Source organism: Epinephelus fuscoguttatus, linkage group LG20, assembly GCF_011397635.1.
Source record: "Epinephelus fuscoguttatus linkage group LG20, E.fuscoguttatus.final_Chr_v1".
Lineage (NCBI taxonomy): Eukaryota > Metazoa > Chordata > Actinopteri > Perciformes > Serranidae > Epinephelus > Epinephelus fuscoguttatus.
In genome coordinates this window covers 16,845,299-16,862,464 of record NC_064771.1, presented here as the reverse complement: position 1 = coordinate 16,862,464, position 17,166 = coordinate 16,845,299, and positions in this window count along the sequence as shown.

Sequence of the window (17,166 nt, the reverse complement as noted above, 5' to 3'; positions counted from 1 at the left end):
AAGGACATGGGACCACACCATACACACATGTTCTGGAGTTGCATGAAAATACAGCCGTTCTGGGATGGTATACATTCTCCTCTTTGTGAGGTCTTGGGATATAGAATCCCTTGAACATGTTTTGCACTGTACTTGGGACATATGGAGGAAAGGCGCACAACAGAGATCGATATTTGGTCACGATCTTCCTTGCCCCTGGAAAGAAAGCAATTACAAAGAACTGGCTGAAGACGGACGCTCCATATCACGAACAATGCCTGACCATCGTAGACGATATTCAAGTGATGGAGAATCTTACCCACAGGAGACGGATGAATGTAGGACAATTTGAAAAAGACAGGGAAAGAAGTTGGACTTGTTAACTTCCACAGGCTCTGTTCATCTTTTGTTATGCTCTCAAAGTTTTTTTATTTGATGTATATAATCAAGTATTTTCTGCTGATAACTCCTATAGATTTCCCACCTACTTGAGTTACTCCCAGAAAAAAAACTTCAAAAAGCAGTTAAGTAAAGGGAGGAAAGAAAATAGAAACCAAAAGATAAGGTAAACCACAACCAGGACAAATTTAATTACTGCACTCTATTTACCCTGGATTATGACATCCAAGAAGAGAAACAAAGTGGTATAGTAGGTTGTTTAGGAACTCAGACCTGACCAGTTTCTTACCTTTACTTGATACATGCTACTGGACTTTTAGTTTCAGTATTTATTGTATTGATTGAGGACTCTAAAGAGGAAATACAGCAGGTGTAGCTGAACAAAAAAATTGGAAATGTTATGATGGGCTAAATGGGATCTGTTTCTATGTAGAGAATGTACTGTACAGTCTCTGTGGACAAATCAATAAGAATAAGTGGAAAAAAATACCAATCATTTATTTGTCAACTCTGGAGCAATATGATCCTGTCAGCTCCTTTAACGTGTGCACTGTATTTTAGTCCTTTTAATTCTTCTTACATTGTTGGCTGCTGCTTTATAACTGTCTGTGTTTCCAGATGGTTCTGGTAATCCATGATTTCTGGTTGTGGGGTGATGTAACTGTCCACACATTCCAACCCTGACGGCTGTGATTGCTTCTTCCGAACATGGGCAGTGGCTCTGCCCTGCAGCCGGCTCTGCGCGGCTTACAGTAGTCATTCACAGCAGGAGTGGGACAACACCTCACATTCCCACTGTCACACCAGTCCATATTCACTGTAAAGCACACGCCTCCTCTCTTTCTCTCGCCAGCCTCTCTGCTGTGTTGAATCAGCATGTAGAAAAAGAGTCACCTGGTTGAATGGAGCTGTCTACAAGTTTCAGTGACTCAAAGGATATTACAGTTGGAAACTGATGTGGCACCGAGGTCATACACCTGCACAGTGGCTGGCAGGATGGTAGTTCAGTTTGTGCCCATTCTTCTCCATCCTTTCCTCGATGTTTACTGATGTTAGAGTTCACAGACTGTTGAGTAATACTTGTTTTCTTCACCAATTCAGAGTAATAACTAACCAAATGATCATTTGTAAGTAAAGTATTCCTTTAAGTAGGAAACTTTATTTATTTATTTATATTTTTGGTCTGAGCTGACCCTGTAAAGGTTCAGCAATGCTGGATTATTCCTTAGCTGCAGCTTTTCAAAGACCGCCAGCTAAACCAAATTGATTCCCAGGACTGGAGGAATCTGGATGCTAAGCCTTCAGTGGGTGGTCCAGGAGCGTGGACGGCGAGGAGAGTGATCTCCCTGGATGCAGCTGTCTCCATGCGATCAAGTGTTAAATCCTCTTCAGTCATGCTCTCTCAGCGAGGGCTGATGTCGGTAACATGAGGTGACTGTGTGACTGACAGGGAGACCATTCACTGTTCTGATTCATGTCACTGTGATCTCTGTGATGTACCGCTTGGACAAATATGACACAGTTTCAAGTAAGTGCCAGCCCCCCCCCTCCAAAAAAACCCCCCCCACACTCATACTTTCGACTCGATGATATCACAGCATGAAATGTTTGGCAGAAAAAAATAGGCTGTCAAGTCCTTGCAGCCTCACCGGGGTGTATGAATCAAAGTGAACTCAAAGAAAAATAAATAATTCAGGTGCTCGGGCAGCACGTGCTTAAAGTGAAGCTGAATTGTTGAACATTTTAATGAAAATCTTAATGAAACCTAATCCTAAAATGCAGCTTTTAACCCAGGGCAGAGCAGCTCAAACATCTGGCTGTGCACGTAGCTCACAACCCCCGAATTCTGCCTGGTAGTTCACGCAATACTGTCTATCTTTTCCAAAGCTCTTTCACACATGGTGCCGAGGACAGACTTGTGTAAACAGAGGTCACAGACATGTAATTACTGAACGTTCCTGCCTTGCTGGTGAACAATAAAAAGATGCAGCTGCTGTGTACTTTACATTAATGTGGTTTGCTTCAAAGGAGATTCAGCTGTGGGAGCGGGCAAACAAGTGGAGCATAATTCTGGAGGTTGAATGCATAGTAAACAAAGAACAGGGGTATTTTTAAGTTTTCCAAGTTGCAGACTGCAGAGTAATGATATTTCCTGCTCATTTTTACCACCACAGGGAACATACTGTACGGTATTAAACCTCCTGCGTCACCTCCTGCCTCTGCACCTACATATGAATCACCATCGGATGCACCACGGCATGAACTATTCTTCTGTCCCTGATGTATTTTGCAAAACAGCTGCAGGCATGACGCTGGAAATTCTGAAAGTCAGGAACTCGGATAGTGATAGTGATCTCAGCAGGGGTTGACTATGAAGGGATGTTCCCCGCTCCCTCAGATCTAGACTCAGGCGTGATGTGAAATAGTGTCTGATCACAGCTGGGGAACTGGGGAAGAGAGAGAAGGGGGAAAGGAGAGGGAAAGAATGGCAGAGCAGGAAGGGATGTGTCATGTGGGACAATGTGTTTGTGTGTAAGAGAAGGAGTCAAACAAGGATAAAGTAAGTGTGTACTAAATATTCATAACAGCAGAGTCATTAGAAAATATCCTTGTTTATCCGAAATCTGCTGTTTTTAGGTCACTGCAAACCTGCACTCCATCACAAACCCCGCTCTGTGTCCTGTGTGTGTATTGCCTGAGGTACGCCACTAAATTTTCAGTGCCAGACATAAACTCTCAGACAGTGTGTGGTCATCTGCCACCATTGCTATAGCAACTGAGACGATCCCAGTTTAGAAGAGCACCGGAATTCTTGTTTTAGAAACCAACACTGTATTCCTGGCTGCGGCGCTACTGTAGGAGCACTTACTGAGTGTTTGATTGTGTATTTCTGTTGTGGTTTGTGATACTGAAACATTTTGTCCTTTATGTTAGAGTGGGTGTTCTGTCTCCAACGCGGATGGCTCATTAAGCTGGAGGATGCCTGTTTGTGCTGCATTTTTACCATATCTGTACCTCAGAACACAACTGGCTTCCTCTGCGCAGGGAAGCATCCAGTACAGTGTGTACTGTAAAACAGGCAGCTGTATACAGAGAGTGCTGTCTGTGCATGTGATCTACTGCTTCCTCTTAAATGCAAAAATGACCCTCCAGACATGCTTAAATAATTTTCTACAGATATTTTTCAAAACATCTCGTTAACTAATGAGCAGATTGCCACATGAAAGTTGCTTTAATCTCCAGCGTACGATACATGATGAATCTAATGACCCTTTGACCTTCCCTCCAGCACCACTTTGACAGACAGATTTCTAACAGCTTTGCTGTATACATTTATGGTTTATAAAATATTAATCATAGACAAGGACGTAGGTTTCATTTATTGTTTGGTGAGACACCTATGAAATAGGGGTTTGGAGCATTAAACACCTAATCATCCACTTTGGTGAATTTTTATGCACCATTTTGTGCCTTTTCTGCATCCATTTATGATGATGATGATTGATTGTGATTAATTTGGTCAAAGCAAGAGTCCCCTGCAACTTTTATGTTTTTATTAAGGGGGGGGACACATGCACATATTCTAAATACTGAGGGGGACATGTTCCCATTATCTCCCCTGAAAGCTATGCCTATGATCATAAGGGTGAATTCACAAAAGGACTGCACCGCCTTTGCAGCTGCTAAACCTGCACAAATAAGACAAATAGAAACTGTGTAATTCTCAAAGGTGAAATGCACAAGAAAAACACGCCTCAGTGCTCCTGTGTTATCTGCACTATGGATGTCAATGGTTAGCTGTTAATTATGGCAGTCTATAGCTTAATTTTGCTGCTCTTCAGTTTGCTGCACTGCCCACCACTCAGGTGGGAGCTAGCTAGCAGCACCACTTATTCGGCTTTTACAGCTAGTAACAGTGTCCTTACCTAACAGCGTTGCTGCAGAAACCATCATGCCCAGACACATTTCCCTTCTTTGCCTTTCTCCACTGGAGTTACCTATCTGGCTGTCATCACTCCCTGCTTGTCTTACATTTGGCACCACAGCTGCGTTGAGGGACAGTGCTATCGTCCTTCTCTGTCCCCACGTTCTGTGTGCAGTTCACATCCTCCTCCTCCTCTGCATCATCAACCACCTGAATATAACTATCTGACCTGCTGAAAGTCGCAATCTGAGTTATGAAATGATTCCGTGTGGCCTGCGTTCCTCTGTCTTGTCACGGATTTGTCCCGCTGCCACATTTTCTCCACTGATTCTTGGTCAAACGTCTCCAAAGGCTTCTGACAGATGCAAAAAACCACAGAAAATCAAACCTGTTCAAAAAGTTTAATGACGGATGAAATTTTCAGACACAGTGTGTAAACATGATAGACACTATGTGAGGTATTCATTTTTAGACGTGAAACAATTTTGGACGAAAAACGGACTCAGTGTGTAAAGGCCTTTACTTTGTTATTACTGTTAGCTTTGTTAGCACCGTTAGCAGCGTTGGAACTACTAGTGGTGCTAACATAGTTATCAATGCTATAGGGGTTTTGCAGCTCGAAATGAAGCCACTTACTTCTTACCTGAAGTTTTGGGACCTTGAGATGAGGCAGGGGTTGCAAGTAATGTGCAATACATGGTGCTATCAGTGGTCACAATCCATTCTTTGTGGATTCGGTGACCTATCGATCTGTCTTCTAGTGCAACAAGCAGACAAAATGTATTAAAAAAAAAATCTTAATCTCAAAGGAAGATGAAAATAAAATACACAAATAACATTCATGCTCTCCAGAAACTTAAACCTTTGCATCCTCTATCACCCTCTCTGAACTTCCCTCTCATGCCACCCTTGGACAAATTTTTTTTTTTAAAATAATCATAAAAAATGTAAATTTAATATACAAGCTATCATATTATTTCACAATCTAATAGACAGATTGAAGATTGTGTGGACATAACTGCATTTTAATATGGATTTTAGATGTATGGTTGAAGCATACTGCAGTGTAATTAAAGGAATCTTAAATAAGCACACTCCAATATAAAATCATCAAAAAGTTTGTGAATAGCAGCTGTTTATGTGAGCCAAGAGACAAAACACTGTCAGATGCAAACGTGATTTTAAGAGGTTGGTCTGCTTAATTAAAAAGTCACATGGGATTTGCTCAGATTTTAAATTTAATGATACCTCTTCATCAGGAAATCTTTAAATGCATAGCTGGGATGAAATTAAATTAAAAAATTGAATTAAATGACAATGAAGAACAAAAAGAAATATGAAAGAAAACAAAATCAGTCATATCAACACAGCAACAAGGAAGATGGAGCTCTTAGACCTGTGTTTCCTTCAGAAAAACATATGAGAAGAAAAAAGACTGATCACAAGAGAGAAAAAGTATTTGAGTTGGGGGTTTTTTTGGTCTCAGAAAGTCCTGAAGAAGTTTGAATTGACAGTCAGAACAACTTCAAATAGACAGAAATAAGTGTTTTGTCAATAATAAAATCTTGCAACATCAAACTAGTCTTTGTGAGATCTTATAATCCTAGCCTGTCAGTTGGATGATACTGTGCATGATTTAAGTGCAGGATAGATACAGTAAAGCAAAGGCAAAAAGAGAGGGGACATTTCCATAAGTCCTCAGATAATACATTTATTAATGCATTGTTTCAGTTTTTTAGATTGAAAATTGAAAGTCTTGGGGGGGGGGGGGGGGGACGACACATAGAAATACCAATAAATTTTCCAGTTCAGAAAAGGCAAACAAAGCTGCTTGTGGCTGCATTGCATTACAGTCGACTGTGGCAGAATAAAAAGTATCCTGTAGCTGAAATGTGCCCTGAAATGACTGTTGTGTCACAACACATGTGCCACATAGAAAACTTTGTGCCATTTTCTTCTGGGAGACTGACAAAACCACTCACTGCTAACTAGCTAACGATAGCTATAGCTACACCTGCAAATGTGGACACAGAGTGACAAATATGGGATCATAATAACTGTTAAAATGTAGTTCAGCAGAACCACATGTAGGAAACAGGGCTAACGTTAATAACCTGACACATTATTGTCCATTCTTAAAGGATAATTTCTGCATTTTTTAACCTAGACCCAAATTTCCTGTGTATATGTGCCTAAGAGACTCAGGTGAACAACAGCTTTTGAAATTGGTGCAGTATTTAGTGAGAGGTTTGTGAGCCGGCAGCTGCACAATGAGTCGCAATGTAAGCAAATGGGGCAACTGAACACCATCACTGACAGGCTCAGATTGTTATTAAATTAGTTTCCCCACAGTGGTTTACTGCAGTGTTAAAGCAGCAAGATCATCGTGCAATAACAAGGAGATATAAGATATAATGCATATGTAAATAGTAAAATTAAAACCTCCGCTGCCTGTTGAAATTTTTTGAAAAATGTGAAAAATGACAGTCTTGTTTAAAGCATGTTATGCCCCAGCTCAAAGGGAACAACATAGAGGAGTCAACAAACTTGACTGAATAAACTTTATTGCAAATGAAAATGACAAAAGAAAAGACCCAAGGAGACAAATAGCAGTAGACAACAGGGTTGCTGCTGCCAGGCTACCAGGGCATTTATCAAGTACCAAAAGTCACATGATCACATGGAGGGAGGTTCTAAGGAGTACCCAGAAAAGCTCCACAGAGAACAAGAATTAATATATGAAAATGTATCCAACATGTTAGGGGAAACATTCATTTGCTATCCTGATGATTGATATCACTCTCATTTCTGATCAGTAAATATGAGGCTACAGCTAGCAGTCTGTTAGCTTAGCTTAGCATAATGACTAAAAGCATGTGAAAGCTGGAGACTGTCTTACAGTGGCATCACTCCAGCTGTGATACAATGATCCATGACTTGCTGACATGTCTTTGTACTTGTACTAGGCAAATGAAGCTGCACTCGAAACTCATTCTGAGGAAAAGTTGTGCAGGCAGAAGTCAAGCTCACGAAATAGGCTTGACCAGGGATACTCAGCTTTCTTTGCCTGGGGGCCACTTGCAAAATGACAGAAGGCCAGGCGCCACTCACAGCAGCTACACACAGGTCAGGTGTATGCAGAAATGTTCCTGGCATTTGAGGACATTTGGGGCTTACCCTGGACCTCTGCCGGGGGGTCTCGGACATCCTCCACTGGCACTTTTTATGATAAACAAGCCAGTACTTTGATGCTATTCAATGCATTCTGGTACATTATTTACAATACAAGTACAAGAAAATCCAGTTGTGAATCAATTTTTTGGTAATCAGTTTTTAAAAAAAAACAAAAAAAAAAACAGTGGTTCCCAACTGGTCCAGCCATGGGGTCCAGATTTGTCCTTAGTCATTACTTCAAGCTCCACACAGTTTAATATATTCAATGTCATACTTGCCTTTGGTTGTGTTGTTGAGCTAGTTTGCTGTCTCTTTCAAGTAGCTCTTGGTTATTCATTCACTCTACAGCAGGAAATGGCGCTTAAAAATAAAAGCCCTGTGCTAGGTATTCACTGTACTTCTGAATTAATTGTGTTTTTTACAAACTTGAAACACTGGCGAGTACTTTGAGGTCCATTCAGAATGAACCTGTGACCCATTTGTTGGGAACCACTGCTTTAAAACATTATAGCTATGTATGCTGGAAATAACTGCCTATCAAGATGAGAAATACATCGACATCTTGATGGTATTGAACGTCTGATATTTTCTTTAACATTTGCTATGTTTTTTTTTTTCATCCCCCTAACTCAAATTGTTTTTTTCATCAAGGGAGATAGCGAACTCCATAGCTCATCTCAGAGGTCAGCAGCGGTGATATTGAGACAGACATGCTGAAACACAACATAATAATTAATCATAACCCAAAACTATTATTTTTTTTCTTGCCTGTAAACAGCACAACTCCCTTTTGGATTGCGGTAGACAATAGCATCGTCCGCATGTCATTGCCAGCTTGTAAATTGCAGAGGCCCCCGGGATGCTGCTCAAGCGCTTCTCATAATCAGTGTCGTTACTTTCAATTATCTACTAATGACTTTCGGTAACAAGTGGGGAAACAAGAGGTGCAGCTGTGACAGAAGAATTACAGCTCGCGACTCGGCAGAGATGATTCATGTCCACCCCAATTCCCTGACAGCAGGAAAGTAAAGCGCCATCTCCGGCTGGACATTGAGGATGATTTCCTGCATTGTCTTGACTGGATAATTTAAATGGCTTCTTATTTGGCCAAGACAAGCAGAGATTAATCACGTCCCCTGATTACAAACAGACCTGAGCAAGATTTACCATCTGTAAGGAAGCTGATACTCGATCTGCCCACCTCAATAGCCGTGACATTTAACGACAAGCCAGAAGGTAGGAAACACTTTCCATCAATGCTTTCATTTGCAGCCGTGTTCAGTGACTCCCCTCCAGTCAGTCTCTCAATTAGTGTGAGGGGTATTTAAGACACCTGCTGGGATATGGATTTTGTATTATTGAGAAAATAGTCCTGTTGGACAGGATTGTCCCCCTCGGTGAGGTCCCCTCGCTGCATGCTGTGGTTAAAGACCATGGAAACACTGTGTGGCTGTGAATGCACCCGTGGTGAATAAAAACCACAGTCTACTTTCCCACTCCACGATCAAACTTAGGTGCTTGTGTTTTTGTCAAAACACTGGAATTCCAATTGTAACACAATGATATTTAACAGCAAAAAAATTCTCTTCTTAAAATTTGTTAAAACAATATGATTTCCCAAACGTGTTCACAACTATCCGTGAGTCTTAAATGACAACATATTTGGCGCCAGACCTTAAGCAGCATGTGATTTGTTAATGTAAGAGTCCCGTAATGTAACGTCCCATGACATCCATCATCAGTGAAGTATCACTAGAGTCTGCTGCAGCTAACCAACCACTCTGGCGTTCTCTTTGTCGCGATGGGATCATGCACTTGGAGGAGAGTCGCACCCAACAACAGAGGATCCGGCGCCAGCTAAGACAACCTCACGCTGATCCAGTACCATCCCAGCCTCCTGATCCAAGCCTCACGTGTCCTCACTGTGGCAGGATACGTGGCTCTAGGATTGGGCTTCAAAGTCACTTGCAGTGGCATCGCCGCCAGCAACGATAGCCACTGTCAAGTTCACCACAGCTGTATGGAAGCTACGTCATTTTCGACTACGATGGACCGCCAGAAGAAGATGCTAAACATACTAGCACACTACGTTGTTATTGAAATAACTCGATCGGGACACCAACAGTGTCTCCTGGGTAAACGTCCACAGTTTGTTTGACCCAACCACCTCCTCTATGTAGACTTTCTCGCCCTTTAAATTGCAGCAGTTTATAGGAGCATCAGAAAATGCTGGTGCCCAGTGCATCTCACACCACTGCCAAGGGTGCGTCAGCATCCAGAGCCAAGGGCCACTGACCAAGTGTCAGTACATGATGAGTTAGGACTGAGGGCAGGTTAAAGAGTCCATCCATTCTTGATTAAAAGTTCTATTTTTTGCTGTCTATTCTTTTAGAGTGCACTATGTGAAATTACTTTTCTCTGACTCACTTATTTCTCTGACTGTTCTCTTCTGTCTCATCTCTCCCCTCTGTGTGCATCTCACTCACTTCTTGGACCAAATATGTCTGGGGACTCCCTGAGAGGAAGAACCCACTGGGGAGATCCCCCAGAACTACATACCTTCAGGCGTTTTTTTCTGTAGCATTTCCAATAGGAACGATGAAGTGATGCAAGCCAGTTATCGAAGGTCCTTATTTCGTGTTGATGAGTCAGAATCGCGTAGCATTCCCTGGTGTGTATATGCTCAGACAAGACTAGACTTCACTGTCAGTCCATTTGATTTTAGAATTGTTTTTGTCACGAGCTGTTGTTTGTGTTCAGTGTTGTCTATTGTTTGCTCGACTTACAGATTTTTAAAAATGGTGGCTGTCGATGCTTCATCAACTCATGTGTTCAACCAATAACTGTACACTTTAATCACTCATGGATCATCTTGTGCTGTGAGAGTACCTCATCTGAAACAGGAGCTAAAGAAGTTCTTCAAAACTCTGAAGGAGTTCCTCCAGTTGAAAACACTTACTGACTTGAGTGGAAATGCTATTGAAATGCACAGAGTTGACTGACTTAGAGGCATCAAGTGAGATGAATCACAACACATGCAAATTGGTCTTTGAGTTCCCTGGGCCACTAAATCGGTGCAGCGAAGTCTAGATATACTAAGCCAGTAAAAATAGGAGCACTCTCATTGGTGCATATTTTGTGGGGAAGGCAGGGGACAAGCCCTGCTCAATATTTAGACAATGTGCATTTGGCCCATCCAAAAAAACAACTAAAAGTAGTAGAACTTGACACTGAAAAAGGCACAAATTGGTGCATAAAAATCACCGCAATGAAGGAAATTAAGTGTTTGATGCTCAAAATGTTCTTGCAGAGGACCCCAAAACCCTCCTGCTTAACATGGCCCATCTTAGTGACCTCAGGGGAGATGTAGTAAGATGACAGGTTACAGGGATGCACTTTGCTAACAAGTGGAATGGCATCCCCCCCATAGTGCCCCTTAAATTGCCTACTGCCCTTGAGCATGTATTCAGTGAGCTTTAAATGAAATACATAATACAAAAAATATAGTCTATAGTATATGAAATAGATTTTTTATACCCAGAGGAAAAAAACCTGACTCTATGATGAAAGTATCTTCCTTATAATTGAGGTTGAATCAGTTAACCAGGTTAACACATAAGCTGCAGATATCTTCTGAACCTCAGTGTCTGTGTTGCCTGAAGCGACACTGAATCAAAGGATGAAGCTGCAGTGATCTGGATGGAAAAAGGAAGTCAGCCATCTCTGCCTGAGCACATTTATCCAACTGGCCTCTTTTTCTCGCCCCGTATCAAATCACTGCCTGCTACAGTATATCCTGCTCCTGCAGCTTTTCAACATTAGCAGCCGGATGATGAAGCTTGCTGCCCTGCTGCAGTGACATGAAGGAGCCTCAGCGCTGACGTCACACTCTAGACTTACTCACCTCAAGGCCCATGATACCACCATCAGCCGTGAGCAAGTGTGCACCAGAAGCACTCTGTGGGAATACAGTCTCCAAACTCTCTCCTGTCTGCAGCAGATAATTCAGCCAGCGGTGACCCAGCACTGCATGCAGTCAAAGCCAGTGGAAGAATGAATCTATTTCAGCTACTGTGACATACTTATGGAGGGAGAGTAGAGTCAGGAGAGATGGTATTGGAATTTCATAAATTTGAATTTGTCACACTCATATTGAGTGGTTAAATTTAAAAGATGAAATTGTTGAGATGAATTTAAAAACTTATTTCATGAACTTTCATGAACAACTTGAAATTAAAAGACACCAGCTTAAAGATTCACTTCTCTCAATTCAAGTTCAAACTCTTACTATACATACACACAGAGGAGATTGTAAGTTTTACCCAAGTACAGTACTTCAGTAGAATTTTAGATGCTTGTACTTTACTTGAGTGGTATAGTAACTGTTTCATTTATTTTGATGGTCCATAATATCTTCTACATGTACTGCTAGCTCACCTAGCAACACAGAGCTATCTTATGTCATAGTTCAGCCGAGGAGGACACTATTAATGTTTACATCTCATGCTGTCACGACGGGAGCCTCTCGTCCATAAATAGTTGTACGCTTCCTCCTGCACAGTGATACAGTTGGCGGGTGTAGTTCAGTAGAAAGAAAATAGTTTCTACATGAGCTCTGTGGATTATCTTGAGTAACTAGGTCATGATTTATATTAAGAGACATGGCTGCTTTTGAGTTTTTTTAAAATGTATTTTTTTCAAATGTTTTTTGCTGCTTTAATCACCACAAGCTGAGCTCCATCTACTTTCATTATCCTGGAGAGAAGGCGGACATCTCTGTGGCCAATATCTCTAAAGCCCAGGTCAGACCAAAGCTTTGCGATGAGACAAGTTGAAACAGGGAACTACTTGCGACTACTGCCAGTTCACGCCAATGCAACAAGATGAGGTGGTGTATCATCTCTATGCAACAACCCTCTGTACTCACGTTCTGATTTCCAGCTTTTCAGGTTTATTTTGTGGCTGAATATAATTGGTAGCTTCCTAAATTATGAATGAGGATAGTGATAGTGAGATACTGGCTAAAGCTGCATTTGTGGTAGTGATGAAACAGCGAGAAACAGAAACAAAATGAGCATCAGATGGACTGTATTCATAATAAATACACTACAATAATATAAGTAAGCAGCGCCAATTAGCTAGTCAGTGAGAATGTGTGTTCTAGGGGGGCATAAGCACATACAGCTTGTTTACTTCCTACTTGTTTTTGAGTAGTTGTGTGTTATTTGTGTTGAATTGTTAACTTAATACCTTTTTTTTTTTTGCTTTTTTTCAGTGTGATGCTGTTTTTTGCTTTAAATGTGTCTGAATAATCCCATAAGGGGTGAGCCGTGTTGAAATGGCCAGACATGAAAATCCAATATTACAACAACAATACAACAATTCAAACATTCATTCATTTATTCGTACAGCAAGCAGCCGCAGCGGTGACTCACTGTCTGACACTGGTGCACTGTAAAGATGGAAACAGAGGGCTCGGCAGGGACAGAGCACCCGCCGCAGCAAGTGGACACGCCACCTGCAATCATTTTGACATAACCAGCGAACTTCACCACAAGCCGATTGGATGTTGAAACAGGTGATGTGCTTTACCTCATCTTGTTCTAAAACCAGCAGCTGGCGACTCCAGAACTCACCCCAAAACAAGCTAGATCGATAAATATCACTACGGGTAAGACTGATTTTTGGGAACTGCCCCTTTAAGAGAGCCATTACATTGTTAAAATGGCATACAAAAGCCTTTTAGCATTTAACAGGCAACTGTTGAGGCAACTTGAGCAGCAACAAGCTCCCCAAGATTGTGAACAATACAGTGAAGGTGATTGGAAAGTCACATAAACAGCTCTGCAATATAGTTGACAGTGCTGTACACAAATAGGCTGAACCTATAGCTGCAGATACATCACATCCACTGTACCCACAGTTCTAGCCTCTCCCTGCTGACTATCGATTTAGGGTACAAAGAGCCAGCCGAAACATATACAAGAAGTCTTTTCTTCCCTATTAAACAGAGAGTGGCTGCATATGGGAACTTTCATAAGATTTGTTCTTTTGTATATAATTTATTTGCTGCCCATTTTTGCAGCTGTATATTGTAGTCTGAATCTGTAGGTTATAGTACCTTGCAGTACTTAGGAGAAGCCAAAGACATTTTCACTGAGGTGGACAATAAAGACAGTATCTTATCTAAGGCATAAGTGACAATGACATATATACTGTAAGAACAACATACATAAAAATATAATTTGCTCCATCACTGCACTGCGTAGAGTGGAGGCAGATTCAGATGTGTCTGAAAATAGAAAAGAACTGAAAAAAGTTCATGTGCTGCAGGTCGAGGCCTGAGTGAGTCATACTGTACACCCCTGTGAATGAACTGAAGAAGTGAATCACACTCATTCCCGACAGCCTCACGCTGTTCTGGATCTCTTGTCACAACCTGTGATCTCAGTGTTGTTTCGGCGGAGACAAAGTTTGATTGGGCCCGACAACACACGCTGCTGGTTTCCAAGAGGTGATTAAAACAAGTCCCATGCAGTCTGAAGTGGTTGCTTTGCATCTGGCATAAACACACCCGCCTATGTTGCCAGGGTAATCTCAATTCATCGCCGTGGTTGGTAACAGGATATGACTGGATGCTTGTTGTTTGTCATTAAAACGACTGAGGAGAGAAACGGCTTTTGTGCGGCAAACAGGAATCCTACTGAGAGAGCCATTCACTCCTTGTAAAATACATAACACATCATGAAAAAAGATGAGATGCTTTAGAAAGGAAGCAGCTTGGAGGGTTTTTATTTGACTGTGGGACTGACAACCAGAGTATTTTGTGTTAATAATAGAAGAAAAATGGCTTCACTCTTCTGACAGCAGGAGAAGAAAGAAACAATAGCTCTATATCTCATTAACTGCATTAACACTAAAAATACAAGCGGGCATAGACTACCTCGTTAATTATCTCATTGTATATAATGTAATTAAGACAGCTCTGCTGGCACTTCAATTTTAACACATCATTAAAGCGAGCCGAGGGTCTGCTCCAGTACTGCAGGATATTGCTCGGCTGATGATGAAGTCACCAAACACTTGGAGGTCAAACTGATTTCAAAGCAGAAACTTTAAGTTTTTGGGGGTAAACAGAGAAACTCACTGCTGCACAACAGGAGACAGATTAAATATGTGAGCTAGAAAAATGCTCCTTCCCCCTGCCATATCTGTGATATTCAGACCGAGAAGGAAGGCAATTTCTCTTTCTGTTTTTGTTTGCCTGCTCTCAGTCTTTGCATTTGAGTTGGAGGGACATGAATAATTTCATTCTGCTATCAACACAGAGGGAAATAATACTTATCAAAGAAAGAGTGTGTCCAGTTAATTACTGCTCTTACAGTGACAGGTTCTGAGCAGTAGACAGTTTTTAATAATAAGGGAACAAGAGGTCATAGATGTGTGGGTGAATCTGTAAACTGAATAAAACGAAATGTTTAGAGGCATGAGTACCTCATTATATATTTCATGTACAACTTTACAACAAGAAGCACTTCTGAAAGGTTTGTCTTTTTTTTGTTAAGTTCATTATTACATATGATATTAATCATCACAGTAACGCTTTACATTTAAAGGTCCAGACACACCAAACCGACAGCAGAGATGAAGGCCGATTGTTGCGTCTCATCATGTTGGCTTTGTCTCGGCCAACAACACACCACTACAGCCAACAGCCAGCTAGTACAAACATTCTGTGCCTGTGTGAGATGAAATAACTCTCCATACCAGCAGACGGTGGTCGTCTTTGTCATTCAAAAACATTGGTGGAATAAGACACAATCAATCCCAGGGCCCAGATGCATCAAAGGCCCCCTATACCACCCCTAGGGCAGGTGAAACATGCTGTTGTTTCTCCCCACAGAGTTGAAAGACAAATAGAGTACTCTGCGCATCGAGAGTCCTATAGCTAAAGTAAGAGGAAAGAAGCTCTCACTTAGAATGTATCATGATGGCTTCTTTCCTGTGACACAACACATTCTCACTCCGACTTCGTCACATATTGAAGTTCGGTCATGGACTGACTTTCCGCATCCACATACGACGTGTAAGGTACTTTGGGTGTGTTGGCTATTGACGTTCAGGGACACGGTGTCAAGTTCTGCCTGTTACATGCATTGTCTTCTTTCAAAATACACTTCCATTTTCTCAGGAAATTTCATTTTTACATACAGTCTCTTACAAATTAAATGCACTACGTCAGTACAACAACGCGAATTGACATTGTTTTTCCCTTCAACAACAATAACACGTGGTTGGGTTAAGGCAACTGAACATGTGATTAGGTCTAGGAAAAAACAACAGGGTTTGGTTTTAGACACTTACGGGACGTGAACACCATGGGGGAAAGTGTTTGTTGGACCCATCCACCACCCAACCCACCTGCCCCACTAAGACTATCTCTACCTTTTAATTTTGTCCTTGTCCCGCCGTGTTTCCCTCTGATGCTGCCGGGTGCCATTAAACTATAATGGCAACCAGCCGTGTATCATGCCAGTGTTAAAGGACGTTATTTTTCGTTGGTCTCTGACGCAGCAAGTCACTGCCCAAACACCGGATTTCAACGACTTCGGAGTGAGACCTGGCTCTGTGACATCCTCACAGTAATTTTCTAGGCTACTCCTCCAGTTTTTCTATTTTTAGGACTTTTGGGTCACTGTAATTGACATAAGGACCAAGCCCTTTGACAAAATATGCTATGTTAATAATAGCAACTTCAAGGCAGAGGCTCTGGCTTAGGGCCCCCTTGAACCCTTGGGCACATGGGCCTGGTAGGTCTGTTTGGTAATAAACCCATGTTGGAAACAAAAGGGAAAGCAGAGGACCAACATGACAGATCTAAGATGCTAGTTAGCCAGTTTGAACATTCACAACACAACCCGATGTTGAACTCTCAAATGATATTCACCGTGTGCCAGTGACCAGTTCCACAAACAATTCTAAACCATTTCCGCTAAAGAGCTCAAAAAGGTAATCTTACCTAATACAACAGATTTGTTTCGACCTCATGCCCTCTTGACTTTAGCTGTGTGTTTGCTTCCCTCACTTTGTTTCTTTTCTTGTGCACTGAGCTGAACTGCCACCTGGAGTAACTTCAGTCACCGATGGGCTTCACCGTGTCTGAAGCTGATTTAAGATACTGAATCGGCCGCAAAAAAGCCAATAAAGGCCAGTGGTGCAGGAAACACTGCCAAACCTAGGGCAACAGACACTCACTGATGGCCTGACATAAAACGACGACCAACCATTGGCTTTGTCTGTCAGGGCCCAAAGTTTTAAATCTTAAATCTTGGCTACAGAACAACAAAAGAAGCTTGAATTCAATTACATTTGTTGCTCCTCAATGAATCTATGTCTGTGTTTGTTAGATAAACTGCAATATTCCCTCAGGGGCTGAGAAAATGTTCATTTTTTTTAAGCTCAATAAACCATAAAAAATATCTGAAAAATACATTGTCACACAGCCTGAAACGGGGCCACTAAAAAGTTACCAATTTGGAGATACATGGGTTTGACAGGACAACAACAAATGCAGGTTTATTGTCCAAGTTAAAAAGAAACATTAATAAAGGATTTCTGGCTCCACAAATGTAGCCTGTGATGATCTGTTGTCACGTATTTGAGTCTCACATCTCAGAGAAGCCCAACTG